Source organism: Lissotriton vulgaris, chromosome 5 (genome assembly GCF_964263255.1).
Source record: "Lissotriton vulgaris chromosome 5, aLisVul1.2, whole genome shotgun sequence".
NCBI lineage: Eukaryota > Metazoa > Chordata > Amphibia > Caudata > Salamandridae > Lissotriton > Lissotriton vulgaris.
Window position 1 is genome coordinate 875484506 of NC_141693.1, and position 26427 is coordinate 875510932.

The window sequence follows — 26427 nt, forward strand, 5'->3', positions numbered from 1 at the left end:
TCTACTGCGCTATGTCTTGCTCTTTTTCGTCCGTGTGCTTCTCCCCCACTCCTTTCGTGCTCACCCCTGCTTTACTTTCTCGCTTGTGTGCTTCTCCCTTGAGTGCTGCTTCCCCCTCCAAGTCACTCTTCTTTGCACCTCACCCGCCCGCTCCCCATTGCTGCCCCTTCCTACTCCCCCTTGCTCCGCACACATGGCCTAATTTATGTTTTTTTTGCCATAGGGAAGCGCAGCAGGCCTTGCTGCTGTGCTGCCCCATGGCAAATGAAAAGGGCAGTAATGTGATGTATCTATTAGATAGTACATTCCTGTCCTTTTCCCCTGCACCGGCGAACAATGGGCCGTCATGCACCAACGCAGGCACCTATGCACCGTGGTGCAAGGGTGCCTCCGTTGGGGGTGATTATTGAATGCAGCACACAAAGAAAGAGAAATAAAGAGGAGAAATTAAGATATTTCTCCTCGTTGTGCCTCCCTTAGGCCTCTTGGGGAGGCGTGAGTTTTTGGCGCTGCCTCAGACTTACGATATCTCGTAAGTCTAGGGCAATGCCAAAAAGCCATGGATTCTGCTGGGTATGCCCCTTTCAGACAGTTTCTGCATGAAAGGAGCACATATTTATAAGCCCATGAAAAGATACGTAACATGGCTTTATGTGGATTTATAAATGAGGCAGTAGCAAATTGCGCCAGAGCGTCAAAAAAGGAATGTTCCGGCAGAGCAAAAGTGCCGCAATCTTTTTACATTTAGAGGACCAGGCAACAAGTTGCTGCTGGTTCATCCATCTAAAATTGTTATTGCACTACGTCAATTTTTTTAAATGTACTAATCCACTTGGTATAGGGAAATAAAAAAATGGCACCTACTTCATTTTTTGTGCACGCAAGCGTAAAACAGCATGCACTCACCCACCAAAGGATGTGGTTGTATCATTGCAAGTTTTTAATAAGCTTTTCGCTAAGCTGAAGTTTTTTTTGCCCTTACTATACAGTATGGCTAAAAGTAATTTGCATAACCAATAGATTCCAAAAGCTAGACCTACTGGCTTTACCGATGCTTGTTTAAACTTTAATGTTCGGTTCACGGGGGATATGCTATTGATATGGCTTGTCTGCATCGGTTTGTTTATTCTATGTCAAAAGCAATACAGATATAAATCTAAGGTGTAAATGCATCTAAGTGTTGTCCGTGAGTTTACTCTGATGGTTGGGTTGGGACGATGTGGACCATTGGCTTGAATCCTTCTTTCCAGTTAGTGTCCATTACTGGGTAACATAAAAGGTGCTGTACATTCCACTTACAGGTATTAGTAACTCTTAGATTTACTCTGTGTTTTGCTGGAGAGGCAAAGAGGAAGGCAAAGCGGATGAATATGCTATGAAGATTGAAGGAAAACACCTAGAGCCACTGGTATTTAAAACCAGTGGCATAAATGTCTGTTTGCATCCCTTTCAGTATCTCAGATACAAGTGTTATGGCAGTTATTTATAGTGAAAAGACAGTAGTTTGAAAAATAGTAATATAGGGCTACACAAGCATTGGCATAGACAATAGGTCTTTGCCTTTGGGATCTTATAATTGTTTAGATAGGGCTATTGGCTTTGCCAATGATTTTAAGCTATGTTGTAGAGCACTATGGCTGCTGTGTAGCATGTTGAAATATTATAAAAAAAAGTGTTATAATAATTGTTGCTACCATATATAAAACCAAGAAGATATCATGTAGTAATGAACGACCCTCTTGTGTTTTCACTGTAACCCTTTTGTCTCTCCTCACCTCCCATCCCCCTTCCTCCCCTGTCATCAGCTGAGCATTCTGGAATGTTGGCCAGACGCCAGCTGTTGACCTTCATGACCGGACGCTCTTCCCAGTTCTTCCCTCCTAGCCTTCATGCTATGTTTGATTTTCAAGCTTAATAAAAGCCTGAACTTCAATCGCTGTGAAGCGTTTTCTTTACAAATTGGCGACGAGGACCAACACAGCAGAACCTGCGTGCAATGATCAGTGAGGTGAAGAAAAATGAGTTAAAACAAAGAATAATTCAATGTGAGTAATCCGGACTCACCAACAAAGGACTTTAAGAAAATACAAATAAAAAGAAGGTCAGTGAATAAGGGGAGACAGTTGTTCAAATACAGTAAAGCATTTGAGAACTGGTAAAATACCTTTTACGGATCGGTTCATTCATAAAATGGCATTACATTGTCTGGAAAAGAATGCGATCAGTAAATTTAACATAAAGTAGGTATTTCACTTAAAAAAAAATAGAAAGACGAGCTGCCTTCTCTGTGTGATTGAATGTCGATGCCCGACGATAAACTGCCAACTGCCATATGTCACCGGTAATCTGGCAACTGTCAACTGAACATTCGCAACAGACGAGAACTGTCAAGTGGCAGAGGATGCAGCACGTAGCTGCGTAAGGTGACCATCTTGAAAGTGTTCTCAACACAGTACGAATTGACAGTGACACACCACTCATCCTAGCACAATAACGTGGAGATGCACGTCACCTCTTTGGCACGTAACAGGAAATAGCACACGGCGAGCGACTCAGCAAAGCGCACAGCCTTCAGTATTTGTATGGTAGTGGTACACGGGAGGAAGAGCAATTACAAATTAACACAAAGGCGGAATTCGAAACGAGTGGCAATCTACGCTGATTGGCACAGCAACACTACATACAAGGTACAATTGAACTAAAAGTTGGAGCGTTAGTGTGAAAAAGTACACCACACGGTTTCAAGTGATTTACATTATAATAAATATAAATAAAATATGTCTACAGGTTATTTATTGAATTTATCACCACCTGCCTCATTTTTAGCTGGGGGAGGAGAACCCCCTATCAAATGGGAGGAATGGAGAGATCATTTTACAAATTTCATTGAAACAATTAAGGATGAGGAAGACTTAAAAGTAGAAAGGACGTACAAAATCTTGATGCACTGCTTAGGTGCAGGTGGAATAAAGATTTTCAAACGTATCAACAAAAAAGCAAGGGATGCAGATGAGGTTAATGTCTATGAAAATGCAATAGATGATCTTAATAGTTATTACAAACCCACTGTGTGTGTAAGAGTGGACAGATATAAATTCTCCCATAGGAAGCAAGGTCAGAACGAATCTATAGATGACTATGTTGCGGCACTGAAAAACTTAGCAATCACATGACGGTTCATTGACCTTCCAATGAATTTATTTGTGATCAAATTGTAATGCAAGGTTCTAACGTCGACATTCAAGACAATTTGAAAGTACAAGCAATAATAACAGAAGATGTTATAGATGTGGCAGTTTGAATCATTTAGCAAATGATCACAATTGCCCTGCCAAAAAGTATAGATGTTCCTTTTGTGGAGTCATAGGTCATTTTCAGAAAGTGTGCCATAAAAGGTCACCTAAAACTGTAAAATATGTGGATAGTGAAAAAGAAGCAGACTCTAATTTTTCAGACGAGGAAGACAGGAGCATGTTTGTACTGAATATTGATGACAAATGTGTTTTAGGCATTGACGATAACAAGGAGGGTACGGTTAATAAAAAACAGTTTGTGAAATGTGTATTGGTGGTGTAAACGTGACTATTGTAGCAAACTCAGGTTCACAGTACACAATTGTAAATGTGAAAGTATGGAAGGAGAAGTTTTTGCCCAAACTAGGTGAACAGTTAGAACACCCAGACATCTCCATGAAAACATTTACTGAGGAACCCATTAATTTGGAGGGATTTAGGAGACTAAAATTCCTGTTCAAAGGAGGAGAAGCCTTATGCAAACTATATGTATCCACATCAGGCCCATCAGTTTTGGGATGGTTAGATCAAGGTAAACTAGGGATTGTCCTCAACCCTAACAGTGAAGAGCTTGTTCTCATTGTAGAAAGTGAAGAAGAAATTTGCAAAGAAGTCAAACAAAGATTGCCCAAAGTATTTACTGACTCAATTGGTCAATTTGAAGGTTTTGAACATAAAATTTGTGTAAAGAAGGGCGCCTTTCCCATAATACATAAGGTAATGAACATTCCGTTCTCAATTAGAGATGGGGTGAGAGACCATTTAGAAAAATTAATCAAAGATGACATAACAGAGAGTTTTGAATCCTCTGAATGGGTCGCCCGTATGGTTGTTGTGAAACGCCCCAATGGGCGGTTGAGATTATGCATTGATCTCCGCGATCTCAACAAGAACATTTTAGTGGATCAATTTCCACTCCCACGTATCAATGAGATGCTAGCTTACACAAAGGGAGTTAAGAACTTTTTGACAATAGACCTTAAGGTGGCATACCATCAGATTCCTTTGCACCCAGAGATCAGAAGCCTTACCACCTTCGTCACCCCTTTTGGGTGTTTCCGTTTCAAAAGAGTCCCATTTGGATTGGCATCCGCTGCTGCCATGTTCCAGAGACTAATGCAGGAAACATTTAAGGGGGTGGAGTGCATTCTATTATTTCAGGATGAGATGCTAGTCATGGGCAAAACAAAAGAAGAACATGGCAAAACACTAATGAAAGTACTGGAGATCCTGGAGCACAAGGGCCTCACAGCTGAATATAGCAAATGCAAATTCACATGTTCAGAGGTTACATACCTTGGACACTCTATCTCTGCTGGGGGGGATCAAACCAAAAAAAGAGATTCTTGATGCCATTTTAAATGCCCCAGAACCAAAAAACAAAGATGAACTTCGCTCCTTTCTGGACCTCATAGAATTCTACTCTAAATTCATTGAGAGGTTTTCGACTAAGAAAATTGAATTGAGACAACTGCTAAAAAACAAAAACAAATTTATATGGTCATATGAATGCTGTAAAACATTTTGCATGTTAAAAAATGACATATGCACTGCTCCACCCTTACAAGGATTTGACCCATCATTGAAAAGTATTGTAACAACCGATATCAGTGGGAGGGGATTTGGTGCGGTCCTAACCCAAAAAGATTCAAAAGGTACTGAATGCACTATCGCATTTGCCTCACGCTCCCTTACACCGACAGCAGAAAAGTATTCTGTTATCGAACGTAAGGCCTTGGCTTGTGTTTGGGGAATGGAACATTTCCGACAGTTTGTATGGGGCAGTAAGGTAATTTTGAGAAGTGACCACAAACCCCTCACAAAGGTATTGACCACAAAGGTACTGTATGCAGGTTCTCCGAGACTAGCAAGGATTTCTGTGAGACTGTTTGATTATGACTATGAAGAGCAATATGTACCAGGCGTAAAGAATGTAGAAGCAGGTTTCCTGATCAGGATGCCTGTTTTGGTACAAGAGTCAAAAAGTTAACCGGATGAGAAATTCTGTGTTGCTAGTGTCCATGAGGAGACGCATGGCATATCGCTTGAGGAATGGTTGACCGAACAAAGTAAAGACAAAACCTTAGGCACAGTGTATGACATGATAGTGAATGGGTGGCCATTAAAACATTTTTTGAAAAAGAGTTGTTACTGTACTGGGAAGTGAAGGATGAACTCTCACTAGAAGAGGGATTGCTCTTAAGAAGCGGGAAGGTAATTCCACCAGTCAAACTCAGACATACCATTCTAGAACTATGCCATGAAGGACACCTGGATATTGGCAAAAACAAGAGCAGCATCAGGAACCTGTACTGGTGGCCAGGGGAGGATCTTGCCACAGAGAAATTGGTGAGGGATTGCATACAATGCAGCGATTCAGACAAGTCCAGGGTCACATTCAGACCCCCACTCCACCCTATACAGTGTCCAAACATGCCATGGGAAATAATAGGAATTGACATCATGGGACCCATCACAGAACATGGGAAACAGGTTTACGCCATAGTGCTTATTGATCACTTCTCAAAATGGCCTGAAGTAGGATTCGTGAACAAAACTGATACCCAGAGTGTTCTACAATTTGTTGATGATGTATTCAAACAAGGAAAGGCTGACCAAATGCATTGTCAGTGACAGCGGCCCCCAGTTTACTTCAGATATGTTTTTAACTACTTAAAAAGAAACAAGATTGCATACAATACAACTTCAGTATACCACCCAGCTGGTAATGGAGCTGTTGAAAGGTTTAACCGGGTCGTTAAGGGTATTTTGCAGCTAGCCACTAACAACAATCTAGCGTGAAGAAATGGAATAGGCAAACCATTGTAGGCATACCGCATAGCACCATGCAATAGGCACAGGTCATAGCCGATTCAAACTTATGAGAGGGAGGACACCCAAGTCGGCAACCAAAAGGGCAGAATGATCACCAGACATGGTTAAATGCCGTTTTCAAAAGACACAAGCAGACTGTAAGGCCCACTCTGACATGAAACACAGCTGCAAACCTGTACAGGTGTCTGTGGGGGAAATGGTTCATGCGAAAATGAGTGGATTCATAACCAAAGGTCGGAACAAGTTTCCCAACCCCTCATGGTCAAAAAAGTATTTTGTAACTCAACCTTGTTGAGCGATGGTAGAGTGTGGCATTTCTCAAGATTGGCCCCAGGCAAGCATAGTCCCCTGAATGGAGAAGGAATTGTTGCGCATAGAACCACTTAAGGTGGTATGTGTCATTTCTAGGAAGATGAGGTCGATGGAGAGGTTCCAAAGGGCACCCAGTGTTCGGCTTCAACGGGCCACAGTGAGAGTTTACCCATCAGTGATGAAAGAGAGCCTGTAAGAACAAGATGTGGATGCGTGGTTATTTCACCAACCAAACTGGATGACTTTGTATGTGACTAACTTTATACCTTTCATTATTGTTTCAGTAAAGAGGGAGATGTGTTGTGTTTTCACTGTAACCCTTTTGTCCCTCCTCACCTCCCGTCCCCCTTCCTCGCCAGCTGTTGACCTCCGTGACTGGACGCTCCTCCCGGTTCTCCCCTCCTGGCCTTCATACTGTGTTGGATTTTCAAGCTTAATGAAAGCGTTAACTTCAATCACTGTGAAGCGTTTTCTTTACAGACCCTTTTCATTAAAAAAAAGTATTCTAGTTTTTTTTGTCCTTGCAATGCTGGTAACTTCTTCCTGCCTGTTCAAAATAGATATATAAGACACCCAAGGACAAGAAAAGACTCCCATCTCACATAACTCAGATACTGGTCTACTGCCCGAGTGTCCACCTTGCCAATCCGACCCTAGGCACCTTATGCCCTCCCCAGTAGTTACAAATACACCCTGTACCAGTAACTCGGGGAGGGAGTGGCTGTAACTCGGTGCTACTCTTGATACGGTGACTCTAGAGCCAGTGGTCCTCAGACAGCTCCACATGTCACTTGACACCCAAACTCACGTCTAGCTGGACAGGGGGCTGGTTAAAGACAGTGGTGAGCACCATGCAGTGCATTATGGGATTGTGGGGTTTGTTAGGAGTTTATGATGGGGATTGGGGTTAACATGGGCTGCAGGCTTCAGTTCATTCAGGAAGGTAGCGTCTGAGGGTCAGATGAGTGTTTTATCTTTCCGAGAGAGCGTTAATCATGTGCACCGGATACCAGAATCGAGCTACAAGTCTCACGAAAAATGCTGTGAATAACACCATTCAATTTACCCAGAAACCCTGCCAGATAGCTGATACATAGATATTTTCAACTTCACGGTTAAAGTTCAGACAGTAACTCAGGAATGAAACACACATGCAGGGAGGTAAATGAAACTACACCTACAAACGCATACTCTTTAACCCAAATATAGTCAAGCATGCATGCATGTGAGCGGGTATCTCACAAGAACATGTAAATACGTTGTACTGGCATTCATGTTAGCATATGCTTGTGTGTGCAAACATATTGTAAACACACAGTGCTCCAGAAGCTGGTATTTGCAGATAGCTTTACCTCTGCGTGGATAGTAGGTATATTTGGTTATTCAAACAGTGCAACTCTGCTGTCCCATGTGCACTAAGAGCACAGAGAGGCAACATAACAGTTATTCAAAGCATAAATTTACAATATAGTAATCAGATCCAGATTCTTCCCTGATTTCACAGTGATGAATCTTTAATCATTTCTCCTGACTTTATCGTCGTGAGGGAACGCTAACACAGTGAGGCTGGCCGCACATGCCCCTCAGGAGTCAACTATCATATTGACCCACTATTCATACTGGAGTTTTGGAATAATTACTTACAGTCTGAATCGCTAAACATCACAATTGAAGTACATAACATACGTGAATTCAATCATTAAAAATAAATGTTGGCAGCGTTTCATGGCAACTGTTATTACAGCATGGACAGACACTTTGCAATTTATTGAGCTTTGACACATGCGTTAACTGGGGTCACAAGTGAATTACTCTTTGAGCTTGAGCGTCGAGAAATTTGCCCTGAGGAAGCCCCCTGTGGGGCGAAACGTGTTGGCTGTTTTTTGAAACATCACTTGGCATTCTGTGTGACGAAAAGAAAAGATTAAAGATTCATCACTGTGAAATCAAGGACAAATCTGAATCTGATTAATATATTGTGTTTTATGCTTTGAATAACTGTTATGTTGCCTCTTGGTGCTCTTAGTATTGTTTAATAACGTTAGAGTCCTATGGCAGTGGACTAACGAGGTGGGCAACACTACATTTGCACATATTCACGATAGTTTGTATAGCTAGGTGGTGCGGCTCTCTAGTATCCCTTACTGCCGTTTCCTTTTGCCATGTGCACTAAATGAATCAGTACACATATAGTTCCGGGGCATTGCACATCCATTGGTGCATTAATGCTTGCTACAGTCCAGAGCTGTGCATGCGCAACCTATTCCCAATGGAAGGGTTTAAGCACACTCGTGGAATGATCGCATGATAAATGTGCACTCCAGACTGCACATGCATGGATTCATAAACACACAGATTCATGAGTGTGCACAAATTCCTATAAGTGCAACACCCAAGCCCATGTGTGCTGTGAATCAGGTGCTGCGTTTGAGCCATGTTTTTCATGGATTGTTCCGAGTAGTTTCAAAGCTGTGGCTGTGAAAACCATTGCGCGAGTTCATATTCAAAGCCATGCGCGTAAATATGAATTGTAAACTTGAGAGTCAAAAGCCATGCATCTGTGATCTGAATCGCACACATGCAATTCAAAATACATGTGAACTGCTTATATAAATGTAGCTTCAAATGTATGCAGGTACACAGATCCACTCCAGGGCAATGCATGAGAAATAATTTGTACAAGTGTAGTTCCCGAGTCACGCGAAACAATTAGGAAACAACTAAGAGCCATGCATTTGAAAGGATTAGCAAAGAACATGCTGCTCCAGAGATATGCATCTGAAAGGCTTTGCAAAAGTGCAGCTCCGGTGCTGGATTCACACTTGAAGCTGTGCAGCAGTACACACACACTGATGTGTCCAATGTCCATCTCCTTCATCAGGCACATGCCCGGATCCAATGGGCAGCCATAGGCAGTACAATGCTGCTTTCCAAGCGGACCAAGTCCTCTACTAGTCGGCCCAAGATAGGCACATGATGGAAGCTCTACATGGCCGCCACTCCAGTGTTTAAAAATTAAAAGTTTGCACCCAGCAACAGAAGACTCGAGCACCACAAAGCCCAATGCAGCACTCAGTGAAAGGAGCCCACGAAATATTAGCATCTAACTGAACGCAGGAACTGCTGCCCAGCAGAGAAAGAAGAGAGCAGATTTTGGGTGGCAGAGTCCAACCCTCCCGTTTTTAATTGCGCTTTTTTCAGCAACAAATGAGCCAGTTAAAGTGACAGTACCGCAAAGAGCACACAATGCGTCGAAGGGCTCAGGCAGCTGGGCATAATTTGCAGACTCCCGGGATGTGCTTATTGTTGTTTTGCCCTCGGCGCTGGGGTCGCAGTCTTGGAGCTGAACAAAGGGAGGTGAACAGAAGAAAAAGACAGTAGTTTTCATTAAACTCAGCTCTGAATGTTGCAGGAAATCGTTTTATGCCTGCAGTAGGAAAAACTAGACTAGAAAAAAGAAAGTAGTTCATACAGACTTAAAAAAAAGTACAGTGTAACAACCAAAGTAAAGGGGCCAGTAGCCATAGGAGGTTAAAAATGAAGATAAGGAGGGACTAACAAGCCAATTACTAAAGCAGAAGCCAGGATTTACGAAGGACAAAGACACAAGCCAATTAAAAATGTGGGTGAGGCTTCTTTTCTATACTCTACTTCAGCAGATCGCCAGAGCAGCACATGCGTGCTGACTTAGGCTCGACTTAAAAAAGACAAAATAACTGCTGCACTTTGAAGTTAGGGACAGGTGAAGGGTCTAATGGCCAATGTACAAATGAGCATGTGTGGTTGGGGAAAGAACATCTCCAGAATTGTGGGATGCGTGCATGCAGTTGGCCTAACAAAAATCCTTGAACGACGGTAAGCAGTAGGGCCATACTGGCCAGAAAACATGTTGTAGAAGTGAGGAAATGGGGCAGACAGAGCGTGAGGGAGAGTATGCATTACATTTTGAATGGCTGTGTTTCCTACGAAGATGAAAAAGGAAACGTATCTTTTTAAGAGAATGATTCGCGCTGCGCAAAACTGCATAGTTTTTTCTACATGAAGTACTCGTAGTTCATATGAGAACTATGAGCAGAATCGGTAATCTAAGTAACAAATGTCTCCTTAAAATTATTGATTTTGCACTATTTTTTCATTTAAACATTGGTTTTCGACAGTGTTCTCATTAAATTGTAACATTACATACCTTTGAGTTGGTGGAACGAAAATATGATGTTAATGCAAGGTGGGGTACTATAAGGCACGTAATCATGTAAAAAATAAATCCCAAAATGAAAGTCACGTGCACAGAACGCCATCCGTCATTGTCTCTCATGGTTACAGATATATCTTGCAGAAAAACTGTGCAAATTAAAAACTGGAGGGAAATAAGCTACAGGCCTGATTCAAGTATCAGAACTCTACTCTGCAACAAATATATACACCAGTAGCGGGTCCGACAAACACCAGGCGTACAAAAAATGTACATGACTGTGAAGGTCCAGTTAATAGAATACCTGCGAGGAGTTCTGCATGAGATTTCATTCCCATAAAAACTACTCACAGCCTTAATAATGATGGATCTAGGTAAGAAGATAACTTATGTACAGTTGTATTTACCGTGATTTAGGACTGGGTTCTACCGTGATTTATGACCTTTCATGTAATTATGATTTATGATCCTGCCAGAATGATTTGTGACACTCAGGATGAGTTATGACACTGTTAATAAAATGTTTTACGGACTGGTCATCTTGAATTAGGACTGACAGCTGTGTTTTACGAGATCAATGATGAAACGTAGAGTTCATGCATGTAATAAAACTGCAGCCAAGTATTCCCACAGAAAATGCAAACACATGGCTGATGTAAGTTTATTCATAAAGGTATATGAGGAATGTGCACTAATTGGAGTGGGCCAAGTGCTGGCATTAGTAGAATAGCTGTAATTAAATTTTAAAAGGAATGGTAATTTGCTGGCGCATGTGATTTTTGCTTTCCTTCAATGACAATGTAATAAATCAGATGTCTGACAAAATTGCTTATTATATCTTTCCAAAACAGAACTGTCCCTCCCAATTAAAGACAGTTGTGTCCTGTTCTAGTCCACCCACTGAGTTTGGCACATGGCAAATATATGCTTCTATCAATAGATGAGTGTTTTGAGCATACCTTCGGTCAAACTCGAGCAGCGTCCAGTTGCACCATTTTTCATTGTTCACAACATGGCAGGTGGGCTTGCCAAATTGGATCAGTTTTCATGTTATAAGTCTTAGGCATGTGCCTATTTGTAAACATATTATTATGTATGCCTTTGTCAAGTTTCCTGGAAGAGCATTATAAATAGTTTAAAGAAAATATATAGAACACTAAATCACAATCAAACGTGTGTACAACCTTCAAATAGACATAATCAGAGTGAAAACAGATACATAGTGGCAGCCCAAAATGATACTCAATTTAAAGTAATGCTTTCTTGGATCATATACACGAAATTACCTGCTGTTTTAAACTGCATGATGATATATCAAACATTTTTTTGCTGAAACAGCTGGACTCTATTATGAAATATCCCTAGAAAATGTTGTCACTTTCTTTGTACATAAATATTGCTGAAATGCTAAACAGTGTAAAGTAGTTGTGAGGACTGTGTGTTTGCTTTAACCTGAAATATACTGAAAGGATATTTTAGAATATGAAATATTTCAAGTTTATACTATGACTAAATTGAAGTTATCACCCCTGCTTAGGCTACACTGACTCCTGAAATTATTGGTAGGCGGGACTCAAAAGTATCATAACATACATCTGGTCTATGGTTTGCTTAACTTGCAAATGGAAAGCTTTCAAGAATAATTTGTGTTCTAAAGGATCAGCTGAGAGACCTGTCAATTCAATTTACAGTTTACAATAATCAGCTCTGAATTAGTAAGTTAACACTGAAATAATGTTGGGAGTGGGCGTAAAGGCATGTTCTTACTAACCAGGAATGTCGTCAAGTTACGCTGTGCAAGCTGCAATTGTATCTCCTGTACTTTCTAACAAAGTCTGCTATGCACTGTGCTCACGAGGTCAGTTAAATGCTAACAGAAACATTCTGTTCTTCTGGGGGGGAGATATACGCCGTTCAATTCTCTTCAAGGGACAGCACTACATTATTGATACTACAGGGAGCAACATTCATGGTGCCACCACCAAAGGATGCTAAGTTGTAACTGATAGTTCCTTCTCCTAAGGGACAGGAGTGCGCCCAAATTCTAATTTCTCCTTTCATTGGGGCTCAAATGATATTTGTACCAGTTGTAAATTTCGATATTGGGTTGAAAGTCAGTCTCCCTCTCCATCTTTTCTCGGAAACAATACAAAAGGAAGGTATTGGTTACATTAAATAAAACTAAGAACACACTGATGTAGAGGGTCACCAGGGTTCGTCCTCTGTAAAATGAGCTAATTGAATATCCATCAGACTTGGGTGGTTGGTCAGGGGGCCAGCCGTGTTGAGTGTTCTTTACATATATTATAAGTACCTTCCTCAACATGCTTCTAGTCTTCACTAGGGTCACCTTAATATTTCAAGGTGCCATTACAGTCTTTCCGAATAAGTTATTTGCCATTTCATCACCATATAATCCTATACAGCATGCATGTTCATATCCTGTTGTTTAGGGAGACTTCAGGAGGCAAACTATGAGCTTATTGGTTAATATTTATAGGATTCCCAAGACCCAGAATCTAAAGAGAAACACCCACTTTGCAGTTTAGTTTTGGTATACCACTCTCCAGTCTGAGATGAATGAAGCATTGCTAATTTTTTGTCAGGAATGAATCAACCTGGCGAAGGATGAATTTACAGTGCTACTGGATAGTGTTTAAGTAGTATGTTTAGTGTACGTCTGAAACTTGTTTCCTTTTATATTCTTGTTTATGGAGGCAGCAAACTAGACCAATAATCTGCTGGCAGAGTAAAGTGAGGATGAATTTATGGGCATGAAGGGTCATGTTCTGTTGATTTTATTACAAGATTGAAAATTCTATTATGTGGTCTGTCTTCTTACTGCTTTATTATAGTAGCAAACACATTCAAAGAAAAACTACATGTACCATTATCCTGCTCCACAAGGCAGGAAGCAGAGACAAGGAAAGGATATATATATATATTCACTGAAAAAACATATGTTTCAGGGGAATTTATGACGTTACAACGTATACTTTTACAACGCACACCTTTACAACACATTGTTTACAACGCAATATCCATTACTATGCATTCCATTACAACGCATGCTATTATAACGAATTTTTAAAAACTACCTTTACAACGCATTCCATTACAACGCATACCATTACATTACATGTATCGTAAGTATTGGATAGTGTAGGGGTAAAAATTACTATTCTAACTCCAGGGGGGTGCAACACTAGGGTAAGTGTTGGATAGTGTAGGGGTAAAAATTACTATTCTAACTCCAGGGGGTGCAACAGTAGGGTAAGTGTTGGATAGTGTAAGGGTACTATGCGTTGCGATGGTATGCGTTGTAATGGTATGTGTTGTAATGACTGCGTTGAAATGACATGCGTTGTAGTGGTATGCGTTGTAGTGTCATGCGTTGTAATGGTTGCGTTGTAATGGCATGCATTGTAATAGATGTTGCGTTGTAAAAGTTTCCTTGTAATGATAGTGCCTTGTAAAAGTTGCGTTGTAAAGGTTGTTTCCCGTTTCAGGGACGTTATAGTTAGTTGGACATTTCACTCATACAAAACCATAGAAATTCTGCTGTTATAGTTTGTTGAGCTAACTATAACTCGCGCCCCTGCAATGCAATGCTAATGATGTCATCAGTGATGTCATTTGAGATGTCAGAAGTGATGTCATCAGTGATGTCACTGACAATGTCATGAATGATGTAATATGTGTCCTCATCAGCAGTGCATTGCGGGGGTGCAAGTTATAGTTAGCTCAACTAACTAGAACAGCGGAATTTCGATGGTTTTGTATGAGTGAAATGTCCAACTAACTGTAAGGTCCCTGAAACCTATGTTTTTTGAGTGAATTTCAAAGGTTTTTTAAACGCTAATTTGTAACTATAACGTCCTTGAAACCTATGGTTTTTTCAGTGAATTTCAAAGGTTTTTTAAATGCTAATTGTAACTATAATGTCCCTGAAACCTATGGTTTTTTTCAGTGAATTTCAAAGGTTTTTTTAAATGCTAATTTCTAATTATAATCTTCTTTAAACCTATGGTTTTTTCAGTGATTTTAAATTATCATTACATTCACAACCTAGTGAAAACAGCCGATATCCCCAGTTTTCCAGCAATAGCTTCTGCAAAAAAAATTGCCACAAATGAGAGCAACAACTAACCGTAATAATATGCAGAGTAGACGTTCCCATGCTAAAATAACACAAAAACATCACTTCCCCATATTTTCCAAAAACTGGCAATAAGTTGCATTAGCAGTAGGAATCTAACATTTGCCTTTTACTGGTGTATACCAGGACGACTACCTACAGTGTGAAAGGGAGCCAAGCCCACAATCACATCTGAAGAACAACACATGTTATAAAGGGATTGGTGACGGTACAACGCGTACCGTCACAACGCGTGCTGTTACAACGCGTCCCTTACAACGCAAGTCGTTACCACGACTTGCGTTGGGGGCGCGGATATCGAATAGTATAATTTACTATTCTAACACCAGTCCCCGTGGACACTAGGGAAGGTGTTGGAATAGTACATTTACTATTTTTAATCTTCTAGCGCCCTCCAGCGCAAGTCGTGGTAACGACTTGCGTTGTTACGGACGCGTCGTAACAGCACCGCATTGAAACATCCGCGTTGTAACGGATGTTTCCCGTTATAAAGTTACTTATCATGCAGCTTCGATACACATGAAGGCCACAACACCCACTGCCACCAGCCTCAGGATCTCCCCCCCCGGAACACTTCCCTTCCTACTACCACCACTCAATATGGATTCAGGGAGGGGGACTGAGGAGCAGTGTCTTAATTTATACATGACTGTTTGGAAATACACTGTCGCTTCCAGCGGGTCTATCCACCTAGCTTTTATGGACCTGTCCACAGCGTTCGACCTAGTAAATAGGTCGAAGCTGTGGACGATTCTCTCGGAGCTGGGTCTGGACCTTGCTTTGATTAACTTTTTAGCTTTCCTGCACAGCGACCTGACTGCATCAGTACGGATGACTACAGAAGGCAAGTGCACCACTGGGTTTAGATCAGTAAGAGGGGTTAGACAGGGGTGCATTTTGGCCCCAATGTTATTTTCTTTGTATATTAACTCTCTGTACTCTGTTCTAAAAACAGCTACCCCAGATATACCCAATATGGGACGCTCACCGTTGCCGGTACTGATGTATGCCGATGACACGGTCCTCATTGCCAGAACCCCCAATGGTTTACAGTTGCTTCTTGATTCGTTTGGGGCTTTTATGGAAAATCTAGACTTGGTTGTAAATATGGAAAAATCGCACGTTATGTCCATTGGGAAAGGTAAAAACACCACAAAAACCCCACGATGCAATGGAGTGATTTTATCCAAAGTCAAAACATTTACATACCTTGGAGTCATCTTCGATGACATGGGTACCTGGACCCCGCAGGTTGCAAATAAAGCAATGGCTATACGGCGGTCATTTGCAGCGATACTGAGTTTTGCTAAGAGACTGGGGGGTAAACCAACTGAAGCCATCCTCAAACTGTATAGAGCAAAAACCCTGGCTCTGGCTAGATATGGAGCTGGGATTTGGGGATTCAGGGACTTGGCACTGATATAGAAGGAAGAGAATAGGTCCATGCGCTCACTATTAGGCTTACCACAGTCTACACCCATCTTCTCTGTCTTGACAGAATTAGGGCAAGGATACATTGAGGATGCCCTTAACCTGGCCCCACTACTTCTTTGGGTGAAAATGTGGTTGAACCCGAACCTGATGCTAAATCGTCAAATTATTACTGACTGCATGGGGAGAGACAGAGCTAAAGATATAAAATGGCTAAGCTATATTAAGTCTGTCGCTACTCATCTGGGCCGTGCTGATTTGTATAGTAATCCCGAGAGGCTATGTAAAGAGGATGTCACATGGATTAAAACACAATTTATAGAGTCTAGGAACATGCTTCGTGAAGCCCAAGAAATAGAGAAAACAACTGTTAGGGCTCACTACACTGTTGTATCAACCATGACCATCCAGCCTTATTTGAGGGTAGTGAATAGGCCATACCACCGGTGGCTTCTCACAAAATTCCGTTTCAATCAGATGCACCTCCTTCTGGGTGATTATCCGAAATGGAACAGGCCAAGGGATCATGCCCCATGTAAATGCGATTCTTTCTCTGACCAAGACCAGACCCATTTAGTATTTTTTTGTCCTTTTTTTTCGGAGGGGAGAGAAAAATATTTACTACCGCTTTTGAGAAACAGGGGATTTATGCAAGTGAAACCCGCATTGTTGTTTTTACAAATCATGGAGACCCCTATTGTAATGTTTGGGGTTGCAAGTTTTTTGGTAGCAGCCATGAGAGCTAAACGACTTAGATCACTGAATACCTCAACAGCTGAATGAACCATGTAATTATTGAGATGTAGCATATTATAAAACAAATTTCCTTATGGTTTGCGTAATTAAATTTGCTCCGTATAGTTTTCATGTGTTTTGAATATGGCAATGAACTACCTTTAGAATCTAAAAGTGATGTCTTAATCAAGGGGTTTGATCTATCCACAAAGTAAAAAGTAACACCTGAACCCGATTTATCCTGCATAAATGTTCTTTTTAACGTCCTTTTTTAACATCTTTTTAAATGTACACTACATACTGTATTGTCTTGGTGAAAAATGAATGAAATGTATGCCTACCTCATCGTTATATGTGTTTCTGTGTTTGTAGTATACTTTTATGATTTTAATTAATCGAATAAAGTATTTTTGACTTGACTTGACTACTACCACCAAGGCAGCGCAGAACAGGACAACTGACTTTCCCAAAATGGCATGGTCCCTCAGCCACACAATACTTGAATGTAGGCAAATGTGGCAACCAAGCATGTGTGAAGGATGCAAGTTACCCATCAATAATAATGCACACAATCCCAAGCGTAGCGGTGATGTGCTGGACAGACCTCACTATGCGGAACACAAAGCTCTCCATGTGTACATATACTGCTGGTGCTTGTAGTGTTGTGGACAATAGATGCAACCATGTTACCTCAGGCAGTGGGGAAGATCTCGGTCATGTAGCTGTGTTGTTCTCCCTGGAAGCGGAAACGGAGTGGGCTGGTCCAATGTACGTCACTCTAGCATAGGAGTATGAATAAATAAGCCGGGGCTCTGGGCGTGGTTCACTTGTGTGAAGGCCAACGAGTCTGCCAGAGCAGCGGCCCTCACCCTGCCACGTGGCTGCCGCCATGACCGCTGGCCTCCTTAACACAGGCCCCCTGCAGATCCAGCGGCACAGCACCGCAGATAACGGCATTCGATCTACACTGCCTATGCAAGGCCACACAATTCAGGTGGAGTGGCGATTGCAGATGACGCAGTCCAGTTCGGAAGACACGTTGCTCCCAGTGCGGCCCCCGGACCACACATCATCGCAGGGTGCGCACACCCTGAGCGACAAAGGTACCTCTAACTCAATGCACCAGAAGTGGGAGCCACTTGGCCTTATTAAGACAGAATTCATTAGACAAAATACATTGCTCCCAGTGCGGCCTCTACGGACCACACATCATCACAGGGTGCACATAAGCTGAGTTCTTCAGGTGCCACTAACTCAATGCACCATAAGTCATTGCCACGTGGCCTTATTAAGGCAGAATTAAATTGACAAAAGACATTGCTCCCAGTACGGCCCACCCATACCATGCATTATCTCAGGGTGCGCACACACTGAGTGCTTGAGGTGCCACCAACTCAATGCACCACAAATCATCACCACTTGGCCTTATTAAGGCAGAATTCAATATACAAAAGACATTGCTCCCAGTGCGGTCCACCCGGACCACACATCATTGCAGGGTACGCACACAGAGAGTGCTTGAGCTGCCACTAACTCACTGCACCATAAGTCATCACCACATGGCCTTATTAAGGCAGAATTCAATAGACAAAAGACATTGCTCCCAGTGCAGCGCGCCCAGACCAGGCATCATCGTTGGGTGCGCATATGCTGGTTGCTTCAGGTGCCCCTAACTCAGTGCACGACTTATCATTGCTGGCTGCACACACGCTGAATTGCCAATACTGTGCAGCTCTACTCAATGCCACGTGGCTGTGGGCCCTTGCGGACCGCTGCCTCCTGCCTACACTGCGGTCATCAGGGCTCACAATTAAAATTTAATTTTCATTCAGTAATTACAGAGTGGAGTGCTTCAGGAGCCACTAACTCATTGCACCACAACTCATGGACTCTTTATGATACACTATTTTGTTATTTTAAACAAAATAGATTACTGCATGCAGTTGATAGCTGTGGTCATTGTTGGGAAGTGAAAAATATCTCTCCAATTGAAAAGGAAAATATACTTCCTAGAAATGTTGAACAAGTAATAGCCGAAGAATTTCAAGGGAGACGTACCCAGGCACCAGTGTTGACATGGGATTGTAGTAGTATATGTCAACCATCTATTGATATTTTACTAAATTTCTTAAGACAATATGGAAAAGAAACTGTGAAACAGAAGATTAAGATATTACAAGAACTGGATCCTTCCAAAGTGAGAAAAAATAAAGGGTTGCAAGGTCATTCTCTGGCTTGTCTTTCTAGGCACTTGAATCAAAGTTGTTTTCATCATTTAACAATGTTAGCAGTACATCATTCCGAAATGCAAAATTTAGTTAGAAGATTATACTGCGTGAAAAGTCCTGCATTATGTCTAAATGAATTTAGAACAGCTCTTTTGCATGGTTCAATGTTAGATGTAAAACAAGTTTGTGATGATATAGAGTTGCGTTTCTTTGCTAGTCAAGAGGAGTGTACAGAAAATAAGAGTCTGATAAGTGTAAGTGTCGAAGAAGAGATGGAAGATAGTACTGATGTGAAGTTTGAAAAAGAGATAACAAAGTTTAAAGTAGTTTCTGGTGAAAATCCCAACTATGTTTGTATTTGTTCTCAACATACTCATTATAAAATTCAAACTAGGAATGTAGATGTGTTTTTCAAAAGTGAAAAGGAAACCAATGATAAATGGAAATAATTTGCTGCTTATCTATTTGTGGAAGGTTGTTTTGAGTTAGGTACTGTACAATGTATTTGTAAATATTGTTACAATAAATTAAAAGAAAACAAAATGCCAGCTAGAGCTGTCCATAATGACTTAGAATTAGTAGCTGTACCTCCTAAACTTAAAGATTTAAATACATATGAGGCCATCCTTATACAATCTGTGCACCCTTTTGAGGCTATAATTCGTATGCAGCCTAAAACCGGTAAGCTGCCTCCAACAGATCTACAAAGAGGTTTAAAAGGAAGAGCTGTGTATTTACCTTTAGATTTTACAAAAAATGTTGAAACTGTTGGTGTAGAAAGAGAGTATACTGAACCTGTAGTCATTCTTGTTAATGGTGTACCAAAATAGAGTTGGAAAATATGGCAAGAGTTAGTACATGTCATGAAAGTCCAAAAGGCTACATTATATCTGGTGCTAAATAATATTTACCATAACATTGTAAAGTAGAAGAAGAAGAAATTACTTTAGAAGAGGAAAAACATATTTCAAGTGGACAAATAGAAAAAGTGGAGAATTCAAGAAAATAAATTTATGAACATTATACTACACACCCTCTACATTCAAAAGAACTGATAGGAGATACTATTGAATTGTTCAAGATGAAAAAAGAAAAAGGAACTCCCATGAGTGTGTGGGAAACAAGTTTGGAAGATCGTTGTTTTCCACAGCTGTTCCCTACTGGAAAAGGTGGACGATATGATGAGCGACCAGTTCAGATTCTAGCTTCAGAATACCGTACTGTACAACTGTACTCAGAAGAACCAAGATTTCATCACTGTATTCCATAAATGTTTTATCTTTTGTTCCATACACCTACACTGCGGTCAGCAGGGCTCACAATTTAATTTGAGACATGATTTCATCATCGCTGGCTGCTCAGACGCTAAATGCTTCTGATGCCCCTATCTCAGTGCAGCACAACTCATGGACCCTTTATGATACAGTATTTTGTGTATAATTTCACATCTGCTGCCCCTACCTCAGTGTACCACAAGTTATGAACCCTTTACGATAGAATCTTTTCTAAATTATTTCACATCTGGTGCCCCTACCTTAGTGCAGCAAAAATTATTGACCCTTTATGATTGAATCTCAGGATCTGATCCAATGATTACTGTTGTACATGTTGCCAGCACCAACCATTCCCGTAGGTTTGACTAACACTCACCCCACACGCATCCAGCACAGAAGTCACTGCACATGTGACCCTGGTAATAAAAAGGAGTTGAGCGCACATGCCCATAACCAGTTCCACTATCTATCTATGTGTGCATTATTTATGCAACATGCTGCACCTGCGCCCTACCACATTACATTGTGCAACCATCTTACCTTTGACAGTGGGGGAAAACTTTAGTTATGTAACTTTGTCTCAGTCATTGTACAAGTACGTACGTAAAGACTGTATCATTAGAGTACTGCAAGGAGAGTGTATAGTGAATTTATAAGTGCGTGGGGATTGGCGGAGTGATTGTATAAGAATATATGTTACCGCAGCCAAACTCCAACAACGAGCTTGTCCCTAATTGGCTGCCCTCCTTGTGCCATAAACAGAAACTTTAACTTTCCATGGCTCTGTATTGCTACAGCTGCACTGAATGTGCAATAAACATTCATATCCACACAGATGTGTAATGTCCACCATATTTCTTGTGTGGAACTATGGATGAATATAGGGTCAGTGATTCCCCGTTCCTTCCATGTTGGCCATGTTGTGGGACTTGGCCCACAGAGTGACACTTTGGCTTTTGCAACCCAGGTGATGGAAGCACTACAACATGGACACCCACATCCAGTTTTGTCAGACTTTTTAAGCATTCTCTAGCCCAAAGCCAACCAAAAAGTACCCCAAAGTAGCCCAATATTGCTACTTTAAGGAGGGAGGTGCAGGGATAGTGTCATGCAGGCGGGGAACGCATTGGAATTGATGTTGCAGCAGGCTGCCAAGTAAATATTTGTCTAATAAAGCGCTTTAACATACTACTTTGCTGGTGCACTGTATATATATTTATAATCTTGCAACTACCACAAACTAAAATTTTACTGCACAATTGGGAAAAATACAGCCCAATTGTGCGTGCTCTGGCCCAACCTGGCAACACTGCCCACATCAGTTGGTTCCTCATAGAGCTCACGACGGAGCCACGCCCAAAGCTCTGCAGTCATTCTTCACAGCCTCACGCTGAACTGGCATACGCCAGGCCAGCCCACTCCCCTTACAGGGAAGGACAACAACAACTCTACATGGCCCATATTTTCATTGGAGTCACACGTGTAGTTGTCAGTATGTCACAGCTACTCCCTCATGGCTGGTATACACCCACTCCACACCCATCCAGCACAAGCATCACAGGACACGTGATCGTACCAATAAAAAAGACTGGGCGCACATGCTCTACGCCATTTTAGTGCTGCTCACACTGCATGCACTGCGGCCGGCACAGTCACACTGCCACTGTGATGGCCCGTCCCAGTGGTCTGGTCACCTCATGTTTTGTGTGCCCTGCTGCACCGCATTCTAGGCCTGAGCCATGCAACAGCGGGGGCCTACCGCCACGTGCGTACCCTCACTGATCACGGAGTTAGAAGCACCGCAAAGACTGAGCGGGTGTGCAACCTGCAATGATGATAGGTGCACTAGTATGTCCTCTACCATGGCAAAATCAAGACGCAGCACCAAACGTAAGACTTGTTGGCTTGAAAGCGGGGTTCCATGATGTGGAGGCTGTCCTGGCCACGAAAGGGTGAGCAGTAAGGCCTAGGTGGGCAGCAGCGGGCACATACCTCTGAGAGGCGGGAGTGGATGGGGTGCAGCAGCCTGGATGCCAAAAGATGGCACAGCGATTTAGGCGTACGCAGTCGCATATACTCTGCCATTAATAATTCTGTACTATGTTTCAGATGTGGGAGCTTGAGCACTCCACTAGGTCTCGGCACGTGGTTGGAGACAGAGCAGTGGTGTAAAGGTGAGCTGTGATAGTTTTGTCCACAGTGTGGGCACTCAGAGTCCCTACTCATCTCTTCCTTTCTCTCCCTCACACTCTTTCACTCTCTCTTGCTCTTACACTGTTTCTCTCTTTCTCTCTCTCTTCCTCTCTCTCTCTCACTCTTCCTCTGTTCCTCTGTTCCTCTTTCTCACACTCTTTTCCTCTCTCTTCCTCTCTCACTTTTTCTCTCTCTGTTTGTCTTTCTCACTCTTCTCTCGGTCTTTCTCTCACTTTTTTTTTTTCTCACTCTCTTCATCTATGTCTTCTGCTCACTCTTTCTTTCTTTTTTCTCTCATTTACTCTCTCACAATGTTTCTCTTTTTCTCTCTCTACCTCTCTCTCTCACTCTTTCTCTATCTCTGTCTCTCTCTCTCACACTCTTCCTGTTTCTGTCTTCCTCTTTCTCACACCATACACCCTCTCTCTCTCTTTATCGTCTCTCTCTCTCTTTCTCTCAGTCTTCCTCTCATTCTTTCTTTTTCTCTCTTCCTCTCACTGTTTCTCTCTTTCTCTCGGTCTTCCTCTCACTTTCTTTCTTTTTCTCTCCATCTTCCTCTAAATCTTTCTTTCTCTCTCTCTCTCTCCCTCTTCCTCTCTCCTTTGATGGACACATGATGCACAATCTTATCTTGCTTTTTATCTAACAGGCTGTGATTCAAGAATCGACATTCTCCCCAACACCACCAGAGCTGAACGCGCGTAGAACCTGCGATGATGCGTGGCCATCCTCCCAACACCTGAGAAATTGCTTCGGCACGTGGTGGACCCTCTTACACACACGCCGGTGGCGGAAGATGAGCAGAGAGGCTTCTTTCTGCAGCAGCGGGCAGTCACCACTGGTTGGTGGGAGTAGATAGTGTGCTTCAGGCTGGGTGCACAAACACCTCCGAGCAGTGGGAGTGGATGGGGTGCAGCAGCCTGAGTGCACATTGGCGAAACAGAATTACGTGTGTGCAGTTGTATGTACTCTGCAAATAATAATTCTACACTATCTTTCCGATCACTAAACTTGAGGGTGCACTATGTCCCGGCACATGGTTGGAGACACACCGGTGGCACAAAGGTGAGATGCAAAGATTTTCTCCAATGTCGACACTCTCTCTCCCTCTGAATCTCTTCCTTTCTCTCTCTCACACTTTCTCTCTTTCTCTGTCTTCTCTTTCACTCTTTCTCTCTTCCTCTCTCACACTGTTTCTCTCCTTGTCTCTTACTCTTTCTCTCTTTCACTCAATCTTCCTCTCTCACTTTTCTCTCTTCCTCTCTCTCACTCTTTATTTCTTTCTCTCTCTCCTTCTATCTCTCACTCTTTCTCTCTCTCGTTTCCTCTCTCTCACACGGTTTCTCTCTTCCTTGAATCTCACTTTTCCTCTGTCTCTCTCTCTGTCTTCCTCTCTCGATCTCACTCTTTCTTTCTCTCTCTTCCTCTTTCTTTCTCTTTTGCTTTATGCACCATCTTATCTTTCTTTTTGTCTTGCAGGCTGTGATTCACAAATGCTCCAGCGATGACACGCCACGGCTGTACATAGTTTTATTTGTTGTTGTTTTGTTTTAATAAAATGTTTTATATGTAAATCCACACATGACTAAGATTCGTATTTGTCCAACCTCACAAGCATCTTCCTATTAATAATTATACAACATTATCCAATTTTTTTACGTTCCAGATTCCCTAACATGACTGTAACATTTGTTTGTGGGAGGAGGGGGTGAGGGGGGATGGAGGACAAGGAGCTCCTGCTGAGGGATGTCGGAGCAGTTTTGGGTGTCCGACCTGCATGATCGCTGCCTTAATTGCATCTATTCTCAGAGACTTACGAGCCGGAGGGCTGGCTCATAGATGAAGAGCTGTGAGCTGACTGGCTGGCTCATAGAGGGAGAACCGCTGCCCGTCAGTTCGCAGAGGGAGAGCTTCAGGCCAGCTCGCAGAGAAACACCCACTAGTATAGGGAAAGGTGCAGACTGTCGGCTTTCAAAGGGATAGCTGCGGAACAGTGATGTGGGGAGAGGGAGCGTGAAGAGGGTATCTCGCAGAGAGAGACATGTGGTATATTTACAGTCTTGGCTTCACAGATACAACTGTGTGTCAGAGAACTCGCAACCGAAGAGCTGTGAGCAGACAAGTGGTTCGCAGAGGGAGACTTGCGGGCCCAAGAAGGCTGTTGGATGAATGCTGGTGATGTGGGAAGATGGTGCATTACCTGCTGATGTGGGGAGACGCAGCGTGAAAGGGGTATCTCGCACAGACAGAGCTCCAGTACATTTTCAGAGATGCCTTGGACAGATGCCAGCTGATGAACTGAATCACAAAATGGCTTTTCAATGCTCACATGGTGTGACTTATGAACAGTTTGCACCCACGCTCGCAGAAGGACAACTGCAGCCCGTAGACTCGATTCACAGAGGGAGAACTACGGGCCATCCGATCCCAAAGGAACAGCATCGTAGTAGCTCGCAGACGTAGAGGCACAGCAGCGTACTAGCTCACAAATTTAGAGAGCTGCGAGCCGACGGACTGGCTTCGAAAGGCATATCTGCGAAGTGGTGATGTTGGGCAGAGGGAGCGTGAAAGTTATCTTCCTACTGGTGTCCTGGGGTGGAAGTCATGCTGCCTGGCGTTCACCTGCTTCTCATTTATTGTTAATAAATCTTAAACCTTCACTGCGTCCATATCATCATCACATAGAGCTCCAGTATATTAAATTGCCCCAGGGACCTTTCTTTTATATTTTCACTGGATGCGAGGCACAACACTTCCCGCTTTGAAGTGTTAGCAGCCAATTAGAGGCAAGCTCGTAGATGGGAGTTAGGCACCATCCAGATATATATACATATATTTTCCTTTAATATCTTAAATACTACTGAACGGATTTACACCATTTCAACAAAAGCAGGCTTTCTGGACCAAGACCTTTCTCCCTGCCAAATTTGGTGTAATTCGGTTCAGCAGTTTGACCTGTAGCCTTGTCTAAGGTTTCCTATGGAAAATGCATTGAGAAAACATGTTTTGGGACCCACCTTTTTTCTCAGCCCCCCCTTGACCAATCGCCCCATAAGTTTCAAGATAGGAGCTGACCAAAAAAGATAAACTTTTTGGGATATTTCGTAAACATTCGTCAAACGATGCCAAAGTTATAAGCACATGGAGAGCAACAGGAGAGAGGCCGCGTACCCACCTCCCAACATGAGTGAAGCCCTGGGACTGCAGGGACCCCAGCGGGCCCTCGCAGTCCTAGCAAGCCCGCTACTATTTTTTAAGAAAATTCCCCCGGGACCTAGTCCACCCCAGGGGCTCATTCAAATTAAACGAGGGAACCCGCGACCACAGTGCGAATTGCACCGATTTTTTATTTTTATAAAAATGCTTTCTTTGGCCCTGGGGGTCCTTCTGGGACCCCCTAAGCGGGCCTAGGGGGTCAGGGCGTTTCTACCCAGCCCCCTTCTCTTGTTTTATACCTTTGTTTCTCTGTTTTCTAGTGACTCGCTTCTACCAAGCCACAAGATGGCTGCCAACACTTCCTGGTTTGGAGTGTTGGCAACCAATCACAGTGAAGCTCTTGCCCGGGACTTAGGCTCCGCCCAGATATCAACACTTTTAATTTTTCTAAATTCTGAGCAACTACTGAACGGATTTACACCATTTAAAAAAAGGTCGCTTCCGATCCAAGCACTACCTTTTTGCCAAATTTTAGGAAATTCCATTCAGTAGTTTCGGCTGTAGGCTTGCACAAAATTTCCTATGGGCAATTGATTTAGGAGTCTTTTTTTTTTTAATT